Source organism: Panthera pardus, unplaced genomic scaffold, assembly GCF_024362965.1.
Source record: "Panthera pardus isolate Hobbes unplaced genomic scaffold, ASM2436296v1 HiC_scaffold_25, whole genome shotgun sequence".
NCBI lineage: Eukaryota > Metazoa > Chordata > Mammalia > Carnivora > Felidae > Panthera > Panthera pardus.
In genome coordinates, this window is record NW_026526821.1 from 13,193,822 (window position 1) to 13,203,777 (window position 9,956).

At 53.2% G+C, this 9,956-nt stretch overlaps 1 long non-coding RNA gene across 1 annotated transcript; it reads right to left on the reverse strand.

Moving 5' to 3' along the window:
• Positions 1–7,639: 7,639 nt before the first annotated feature.
• LOC128773455 (uncharacterized) lies at positions 7,640–9,016 on the reverse strand. Its single transcript, XR_008417703.1, has 2 exons — positions 8,868–9,016; positions 7,640–7,884 (listed from the first exon to the last, which is right to left on the reverse strand). It is a non-coding gene; the product is annotated as an uncharacterized LOC128773455 (long non-coding RNA).
• Between the last annotated feature and the right edge of the window lie 940 nt (positions 9,017–9,956).

Sequence of the window (9,956 nt, forward strand, 5' to 3'; positions counted from 1 at the left end):
ATTCTGTCTGCAGAAGTGGTCTCAAACGGCTTTTCTGCCAGTCTGTTGACCGAGGAAATTGCAAATATTTTTCTTTTGACTTTAGCAGAGTTAAGCTTTTGCTCTGCTATAGTTTCAACTGTTCAAAGAAACGCTCTTTGTTCATGCCAGAAGACATTATACAAGTCATTACCTGAGTGCTGGCGATGGGCCTGCCTTTGTGTAAATATCCACACGATTCTTTTCCTTTAGACTCATGAATATAAAGGCAAGGAGAAAAAGAAAGAAAACAACAAAGGCTCTCCAGCTCCTGCTTTGCCTGGTCCCCACGACTGCTTTCTCTCTGCTGAAGTTATGTGTCTCTGTCAGTCCACCTCCTGAATCAGGTTTCAGAGGGACGTGCAAAGGTCCTGAGGCAGAACTAGGAGGGCAGGTGTGGCTGGAGCTCAGTGAGCCTGGGGAAGGGAAGCAGAGCCTGAGACTGAGAGAAAGGCAGGAGACAGATCCTGGAGGCTCTCTGGACACATCAAGAAGTTCTGGCCATCAGTGAGCTGAGGGGGTGGGCCTTTAGGCTCTGTTCACTATCAAGGACAACAGCGTTTGAAATATTGTTGCTAGCAGAAACTATTAAGATTCTCTAATCTGAATTTTGCTCTCGACTCTTGAATTGTGGTGAAGGTACAAGAGGAAATCTGTAGCCCTTTTGAATTCATTATTAAAATCATGAATCGGCCTTTTAGCTGCCAAGAGCAGGTGATTAGCATGAACCCAAGGTACCCCTCGTGTGACAATATGTATTAATGATCACGCATAGAGATGCTTTTCTGGCAGCTTTCAGAAAGAATTTGCAATCAGGAAGCAATCAGGATCCCGAACTTGCACTGACAATTAGACACAGGAGAACACGGTTGTGTTTAGAATAGGCCACGTGGGGGCCCACGAGGGGTCCTTCCAGACCATAGATACTGCGGTGGGAGTTTTGTGTCCAGGCAGAACTTTGCAAAGTGGATTAGAGCTTAGGGAGGGTGGCAAGGCCATGATGGGGCGGCGGGGGGGTGGGGGGGGACCCATGGGCTGTGGTGGCGTTCTGGGTTTTATTCCAAGGGAAAGAGACATGGGCTAGAGGGTTGGGACACAGCCTGTCTCAGATCCAGGAAGATCCCTCGGGGTTCATGTACAGTAAGAGTGGTCGAGGGTGAGGGCTGCAGCAGGGAGATGGTGGGGGAAGCCAGTGTGACAGTCACGGGAGCCGTGATGGAGGCTGCCAGACCCTGGACAGTGGCGAGAGGGCGCCAGACCCTGTGTGGCTTCGGAGGATTGAGGTCCAGAGAAGGAGCAGGGACATCTCTTAGAATTTTCACCTGAATCACTAGGTTGGCAATTGAACCCCGGAACTTTTCTTTGGGGCTCCATAAATGTTTTCTGTACAATCTGTGCCTGAAATAAGATAAATATCAGGCTTGGATTATAATTTTACATCAGTGTCTCTTGATGGAAACCAGCAGAATGTGCTGGTAAAAGGAAGGGAGCAATGGGCGTGATGGGGACACAGAAAAGAGCCGAGCGAGGAAAATCATGGGAGGTTGAAAAGGTATCTATGTGTGTGTGTGTGTGTGTGTGTGTATTTATACGCAACAGGTGCATAAGGATATTCATTTATGTGTGTGTGTTTTTATGTACATATTGGGAGTGGCCAAGGCAAGATTTGAACCCCTGCTCTTAACCACTGCCCTTCTCAGCCGATCTGGTGAAGGATACTGACTTGTTCCAACTTGAGACGTTATTTTTCACTGTCACTAGTGCTGCCGGCCATGTCTGCACATTCACATCTTTGCACGCGGAGGGTTTCTGAAGATGAATTCAGGGAGGGGATGTGTCTGAAGGCCCCTCCTGTCTGTGGCATCTGTCAGCCCCCACCCTGCGACCCACCCTCTTAGATCAGCCCCTGAAAGCCTTTCCGGTTACAAGGGGCCAGGACTTCCCCTCCGGCCGCTGAACCCGGCTTTGAAGGTGGCCAAGCTCCTTCGGAGACCTGGAAAACGGCCAGGAGGATGGGACTTCCGAACCCCAAAACAGACCCCAGTGAATGATGCTTTTCCCCCAAAAGCTCAGCACATTTGCTCACAGCTGGGTACAGCCAGCATGCAGAGGTGGGGTCGGGGAAAAAAACATGTGCCATCAGCGGTTTTCTGCTCCTCTGTGCGGCAGTTCTGAATGTTCCGGGGCCAGAGGCTTCTCGACTGAGATCATCCCGGGCTTCCTTCCAGTCCCGGGGTGGGTGAACAGCTGTGCCCCTTTGCTTGAGGCGGGTTGGGATAGCTGGCATGGGACACAGAAAGAAAAGGGACTTATCCTGTTTCCGAACCGTGAGGGAGGGGTGGGATTGGTGCCTTGGGTAGAGTGTCCCTTCCTCTGTGAGAGAGGAACACAGGGAGGTCCAGACCTTGCTTGCAATGTGTCGTTGGGTAGGGACGCAGGGGCAGCTCTGGGCTTCTCCAGAGACACCTGCGGACAGGTGGACCAGCTTCATTCAGCCTCAACAAATCTCTGGCAAGTGTCTTTGGGGGTTAAACGCTTGGATAAGTGCTTGGCCAGGCCCAGGGACAACTCAGACACTAATTCATGGTCCTTGCCTTGCAGAACACCCGGGGCGGCTGGGAGTTCCCCAGGCACGTGCAAATGCACTGGTTTTGCAACAACCCTGGGTCATCTCCACTATTAAGATTTGTCTGAACTGGACTTTTTATTTTTATGCTTAATTTTGTTTTAAAATAAAATTTATGTCCTGTGAGCAGGAAACCAATATCCACCGACATGAGTAGAGGGTTGTTGTCAAACCAAGTGCAGCGAAAACAGGTATTAATCTTTAGCAAGTTACTGCCTCCTGTGACGGCCGAGGTGTCTTAACTCATGAGGGCGAGTAGAAGAGAGGCGTTTAAGGCAGAGCAGCAACCTCTCTGAGACTTTCGGCTGGACCTAATCAGCAGGATGGAGACGGGGAAAGGGAAAACATGTCTCCAAGGTGAGCCATGAGCTTCTAATGCTGGGGCCGTGCGTTTATGGGTCCGCGGGGCAGTGGCTGTCTTGTCTAAGGTTAAGGGAGACAGACCCCAAGCCCTAGAATGTCGGGCATTGCTTCTCCATGACTTGTTTTCCGGAGTATCCGCACCAGGTAGAAATCAGGTGCCTTTTAGAGCTCCCCTTAGGTTGCTGATTTCAAGTGTCTCCCCAAACTACCCGAAAGGCAAAAACTACCATTTGCCTTTGAGAGTTTGCTTAAATGACACTCTGAAGGGCCACATGCTAACTTTGTGACCCAGGCCTGGTCAATCGCTGCTCCTAGGTTCACGTCCCAGAGGCGGGGGGAGGCCGGGTGAGAGGCAGGGGTGGACTGGTGACAGAGGTAAGTCACGCAGAGCCCGCTAGGGAGGGAAACAGGATTTGGATTTGATTCTAAGAACAGAAAGCCGCTGATGCATTCTGAGATGATGAATAGCGTCTGCTTTGTGTTTTCAAAGGCTCACTCTGGCTGCTGTTGTAAAGGGGACCTGGAGACCAGATCGGAACGAGGGAGACCCGTGGTCCGGGGTGGGGTGGGGGCAATGATGGCGGCAAGGGCAGGACAGGGCTGCTGTGGAGACTGGGGGTGGATGGACCAGATCTGTCTCCAAGGTCAGCTTGTTGATGGATGACAAGTGCCGCTGGGGAGTGGGGGAAAAGCCTAGCTTTTGGCTGAGCGGTAGGGCAGATGGCAGTGCCGGTTAGAGATGGGGACACTGGGGGAGGAGAAACAGATGGGGGGGGAGGGGGGGACGGTGGACATTAAGGGGCTCTGCAGACATGGTCCGCGAGCAGCGTCTGTCCATTGGTTCCGTGTGGCCGACACCCCCAACTTGGAAACACGCCTTCCAGGCTGCACCTCATTGAATAAAAATAAAATGAAAATCCTGCTGCTGAGGACACAGCCTCATTAACTCACAAGTGAAACAGGAAAGGGCAGCATCTGGGTGGAGCTTCTCAGAGAGTAAACAGAAACCCCCAGCGACGGCCGAGTGCCATGATCGCACCCTGATGGTCTCCCAGAAGCGTCTGCAACCAGAGCCAGCTGAGGGCAGAGGGAAAACATTACTGCATACTTTTTCCGATTTTTTTCCACCCAACGTTCATGAATGAAATTCCGACACCGCCGTCTTCGACATCTGCTTAATTGATCCCGGCTTGAGGAGCCAATTTCGAGCCTCGGTTTTTTGTAGCGAAACCCAGCAACAGCGTTTGACTCGGTTTTGTAACACTGCGGAGTCCGGAGCGGCGCCCCCTTTGCCGCCGTGAGGAAAAGCCGCCCGAGCAGCAGGGCCCTGGCAGCCAGCGCGGTTATTCTGGGTCGAGTTGGAGGCACAGCGGTGAGCACACCCGGGCACAAACGTCCAGTGGGGTCCCTCTGCCCAGATGTGGCCTCCACTGCTGCACATCCTCCGGCCTTCCTCTCCCCGCCTGCTGGGGACAGAGCTATTCTGGGCGGTCGGGCTGATGGGACCCAGCCTCCCATGGTGGTTAGACAGTCTGCCACGGGCAGGCGGCTCACAGTCTGATCCGGTGACATCGCGGGCATTCCGGGGACACTCGAGGCCCGGATGAGGGCTGCCTCCGGTACTCCAGCCTGGTGGCTGCAGGGCAGCACAAGACGCGGGTGTCTTCCCCCTGTGGCCTCAACTGACCGTCTTCCCCCACTGCCCAGGGCCCGGCTCTGGTTCTGAAGCTGCCTCTCCCGGTGCCAGAGCCACAGCCCCTCATCCCACCGCCAACACCCACGGGGCTCATTTGGACCATTCCCTGGGCCACACGAGACTGCTGGGTTTGCAGGATTATCGATCTGATCTCTTCGGCTGGGGCTGTAGCTGTGAACCAGCGTCTTTAGGGGCGGGCATGGGGTCATGTGAGTCAGACAGACACTTGGGCAGAGCGGGGCCTGTGGGCCACTAGTGACGATGTGCCCCGTCTAAAGCAGTCCTCACTGCACACTTCCCGACGGTCCCCATGCAGAAAGGGGGACAGAAGAGACAGGTCTTCCAGCTTTTTCGGGACAGCTACAAGTTGGCTCTGATGCAAAATTCTTCAGTTAAAAAAAAAAAGTTGATAGCTAATTTAAATGTGTGTATGTGTGTGTGTGTGTGTGTGTGTGTATTTTAACACCTTGGGGGAGGGACTCAAAACAAACTGGTTTCGCCTGTGACTGCTGCGTGATACTCCCCCCGGGGAGCTCCGACATTAAAAATGCTGAAGCTCGACTCCGTGTGAAGTGCTTACTGTGTGTCTGGCATTGAACTACAGGCTTTGCATGTATTTTCTGAATCCACAGAACAACCTCCAAAGCGGTGACACTGTGATTCTTCCCATGTGGCAGGTGAGGAAACTGAGGCGTCAGATCCTTTGCCCAAGGTCACACCGAGAGGAGTAAGGTCAGGGGTCCGAGGCCGGGACATCTGCCTCGAGAGCCCATGCTCCCACCTCCTCGCCATCCTGAGTTTGGTGACTTAGAATATTCTGGAATTGTCCTAGGATTCTCCAGTCAAAGGAAATCCTGTAACTGTGAAGGCCTCCCATGGGTATGTGTAGATCAGGAACAGTGAGGAATTTGCCGAGGGCCGTGAAAACTGCCTGGGGGCAGAGCAGGTCCAACGCTGGCGGTGGGCCTGGTGGTTCAGACTGGTGCATGTTTCTCTCTGGTTCTCTGATAAAGATACAGACACGGAGACGGAGACGATAAACGTGTCATTAGAAACCAAACAAAGCGAACACATCAAGACCTCGCCTGCTGAGTTATCCTTCCAAGGCACCTCCTGTGTCTGCTCAGAGGAATTTGACCTGAGGGGGGCGCCGTGTGCCCTCTGCTCCCAGGATGCGATGCCCTCCGCTCCCAAGATGCAATGCCGTCTCCTGGACCCAAGCCTCTGGACTGGAAAACGGAGGCTTCATCTTTGAATCTTCAAAGTAGCAGACACCCTCTGGACCCAGTCCACACCGTCTGCTCTGAACTTGGAATTCGGGGTCTACACAGCACACTCCAAGTGCAATGCCTGTTACACCAGGAGAATGGGATGCCAGCATGCGTTGTTTCTCTGTGTTCTTTTTAAAGGTTTTCCTTTTCTAAGTTTGTTTATTTATTTTGAGAGAGACAGAGACAGCATGAGCGGCAGAGGGGCAGAGAGAGAGGGAGAGAGAGAATTCCTGGCAGGCTCCACGCTGTCAGCGCAGGGCCCGATGCGCGACTTGAACTCACAAACCGTGAGGTCGTGACCTGAGCGGAAACCAAGGGTGGGCCACTGAAGAAACCGAGCCACCCGGGTGCCCCGGTTTTTTAGTTTTAAAGAAGAGCATTTGTAACTAGCACATCAAATCTAAGATTTCATAGACAATATTGCTTGGTTTGAGGCTAACATTTGAAACGATGAGTCCATTTCGAGAACAATATCACATAGGAGCACAGGTGGGGCACGGAGGTGGCCCGAGTGACAGTCGTGAGGGGGGCGCGTGGATGGGTGCCTCTCGGGACACGCTGAGTATCTGGCAGGTGGGGTGGTTTGGGCACCAGAGTTCAAGTCCTGTCTGGGGGTGGGGGAGGGGGTGGGCCCTCCCCAGCCCATCAGAGTCACAGAGAAAGGTGTCAGGGTGACCTCACCCCCGGCCCCGCACGGTGGGAATGTTGGTCATGGAAAGAAATTTGGGTCTGTTTTTCTCCACATTTCCCAGGCCGCGGTTGGAGAGAACAGATTTTGGTTGGCTGGCCTGGCCTCATGGAAAAAATTCAAAAACGGCCCCTTTGGCCCCTCATGGTGTGCCTCTTCAGGTTCCTACCTCTCCTCCGAGCTGTCTGCCTGCATCACGGCCGGGCCACGAGAGGAGATTAGATCATATATTTTTGTGTTAATGATGTTGACATATAAAGCTTGGTAGTTACAGCATTTTTAATAAATCAGGTTAGTGTCCCAAGGGGAGGCTTACCATGTGCTATTTATGCACAAATGCCTCTATCATTTAAGAGTCTTGTTAAAAATTGTAGTTCAAGAGCAGATTAACAGAGCTCTTCACAGCTGGCCTATTTGGGCAGGAACGAGCACACTGAACGAGCAGACACGCAGGGAGGGAGCTGGCGGGCAAGAACACCCAACAGCTAATTGCCTCCCAAATTAGTAGGGATGGAAAAGTAAGCGCTTTAAGACCCTGGTTTTGAGCAGATTAAAAATAAACAGTTCTGCAGGCCGTTTGCTTTTTGCCAACGCAGCATTCAAGGCTGCTGACTGCAGGTGAATTATTCACCAGGTGGCGGCCTCCTGCTTTCCAGAAGGGTCTGACAGGTCGGGTGTTTGGCCAGCTTTTGTCCTGTTTACCACTAAGGTGCGGGAGAGGGGATCCAGCCTCCATGGTGACCATGGTGACCCAGAGAAGCTTCTAGCAAGCAGCGACTGCTCTCGGTAACTGAGAGCCCCGTCAGCTGGCTCATCAGGGTCGCGCAAAGCTCTCCCTCCAAAAGCAGCCTCTGATCATCCAGTAAGAGGGACCCAGTCTAGGCCCTGCGACTTGGCTTTTTCCTTCCTGACTTCCTTTGTCTGGACCTCGCCCTCCAAGGCCCAGATACCCCTTACAGGCAATAAACACACAAACATGAGACCAGCACCATTTCAGATGATAAGAAGTGACATAGAGACACGAGTAACAGGCTGACGGGGACAGAAGAGGAATGGGGGAGGGGTGCCTGGGTGGCTCAGTCAGTTAAGCACCTGACTTCGGTTCAGGTCATGATCTCACGGTTTGTGAGTTCGGGCCCCGCGTCAGGCTCTGTGTTGACAGCTCGGAGATTCTGTGTCTCCCTCTCTCTCTGCCCTTCCCCTGCTCATGCTGTGTCTCTCTCTGTCTCAAAAATAAACAAAACATTAAAGAAAAAGAATTCTTTTTTAAAGAAAGGGAATGGGGGGGTGCAATTTACCTTAGATCACGTGCTCAGAGAAGGCTTTCCCGAGGAAGTGACATTTGAGAAGGGACCTGTAGGAACCCAGGGAGTCACTCACAGTGACACCGAGGGAGACTCTTCTGGGCACCGGGAACAGCAAGGGGTAAGGGCCCCGAGGCTGGATGAGCTTGGTGTGCTCAGAAATGAAAACGGAGGAGGGCACCTGTTGGGATGAGCACTGGGTGTCGTATGGAAACCAATGTGACAATAAATTATATTTAAAAAATTTAAAAAAATAATTGAAATCAAAAAAAGAAAGAAAGAAAGAAAGAAAGGGAAAAGGACCCGTGTGACTAAAGAGAGGTGGGCGGGGGCTGGATTCTGCAGGAACTTGTAGACCAGTGTGAGGACCCTGAATTTGACCTTGAAGGCCAGGAGGGGGGTATCGAGGAGCTCTTACTGAGGAGGTGACCCGGGCTGCTACCCACATTAGAAATCTGCTCTCTATTGTTACCTGCAAGATAGAAGGGTAGCGGGGGGGGAGGGTGACGGGGAGGGGGGGGAAGGAGAGGGATCTGAAGGGCATCACAGGAGAGGGGGGAGGGGGGAGAGGGGGTCATGGCAGGGAGGCGGAGGGGGTAACAGGGGAGCGGGGAGGGGAATCACAGGGGAGGTGGACAGAGTGACTAGGGAGGGCAACGTTGGAGGAGGGTGGAGAGGGTGACAGGGGAGGAGCAAGGGAGAGGGGAGTGGAGGGGGGCACAGGGGAAAGTGGGGAGGCAGTGCTGACCAGATGTAGCAAGGGGTACCTCCTCCTCATCCCCGTTAATACTTAGCTCTCTTTCCTGAGCCCTGCTAAGTTCCCATAACAAATTACCCCATTTGATCCTCAAAGAACCTTCTGAGGCAGGTACCAGTATTGTTTCCATGTGGAGTAATTTACCTAAGGTCTCTGAACGAGCAAATATCACTGTCAGGATTTGAACCAAGGTCATCTTGCCGTCCTCTCCTCTGAAATCCAAGGACCGATGATCCCTATAATTCAACATTCAGGACCGTGGCGTGGCTTTCCCAGTCCCGGGTGCAGAAAAGGAGCCAGGAACTGGTTGCTAAGCAACCTAGGGTTCAATGGATCATAGGGGTGGGCAGAAATCAGGGCAAAGTGATTGGTGGCCCCAGTTATCACATGATCAAGACCTGACCAGTCAGAGCATCCCTCCCCCTGTTTGGCTCTGAGCTGCACACGTGACCCAGGTTGGTACAGATGAAGTCCGTCCCAGGACCTTGGCCTCAGTGTTGGGAGAGGTGCCCTCCTTTGGCTGGAGGGGCGCAGATGGGAGGCCATCCCTGACACTCTAGAAAATGTCAGGCCGATAGTGGAACTGACACAGAGGCCAGGCGAGCTGGGGAGAGGGTGCTGACAAAATTCTCCGAGTCCCAGGATTGAGCTGAGCCCTATTAAGCTAATATAAATGCTCTTTTTCTGTGAAACCAATTTGAGTGGATTCTTCTGTCACTTTTAACCCAACACGCCTTAGCCGGTGGTAGTACTTTTATCTGGGCTGGCTTCCCGAGCGAACTCCCTCTGTGTTCCGGGCTTGCATCACTGTCCCGGAAGCCCAGAGAAACTACAGCCTCTCCTCCCCTCTCGTTCCGGCTGACACCCCCAGATAGCTTCCATTGGACCAACTTGAGCGCGTGCCCGCGCCGGACCTGTCACCGTGGCTGGAGGTGGAACACACAGAGGGGACAGGCTGGAAACCTGTCAGCCCCAGGCACCAGGAGTGCGTGGCCACAGCCCCACTGAATCACACGGAGAGAGGGCTGGCCAAGGAGACGGGGCAGTGGGAAAGCAAGGGGCATCTGGGACCTACAGACCATGGACATCCCGGGCCAGCCTGACAGCAGGTGGGCCTCCCGAGGGAGGACCCGGGAAGGTGGACAGAGGCAAGAGCCAAGTCCCTCCTTCTCCAGGCACCAGCGGTCACACACAGAGTCTGGTCCCTGTGTGACCCTCCATGTTGGAGAGAAA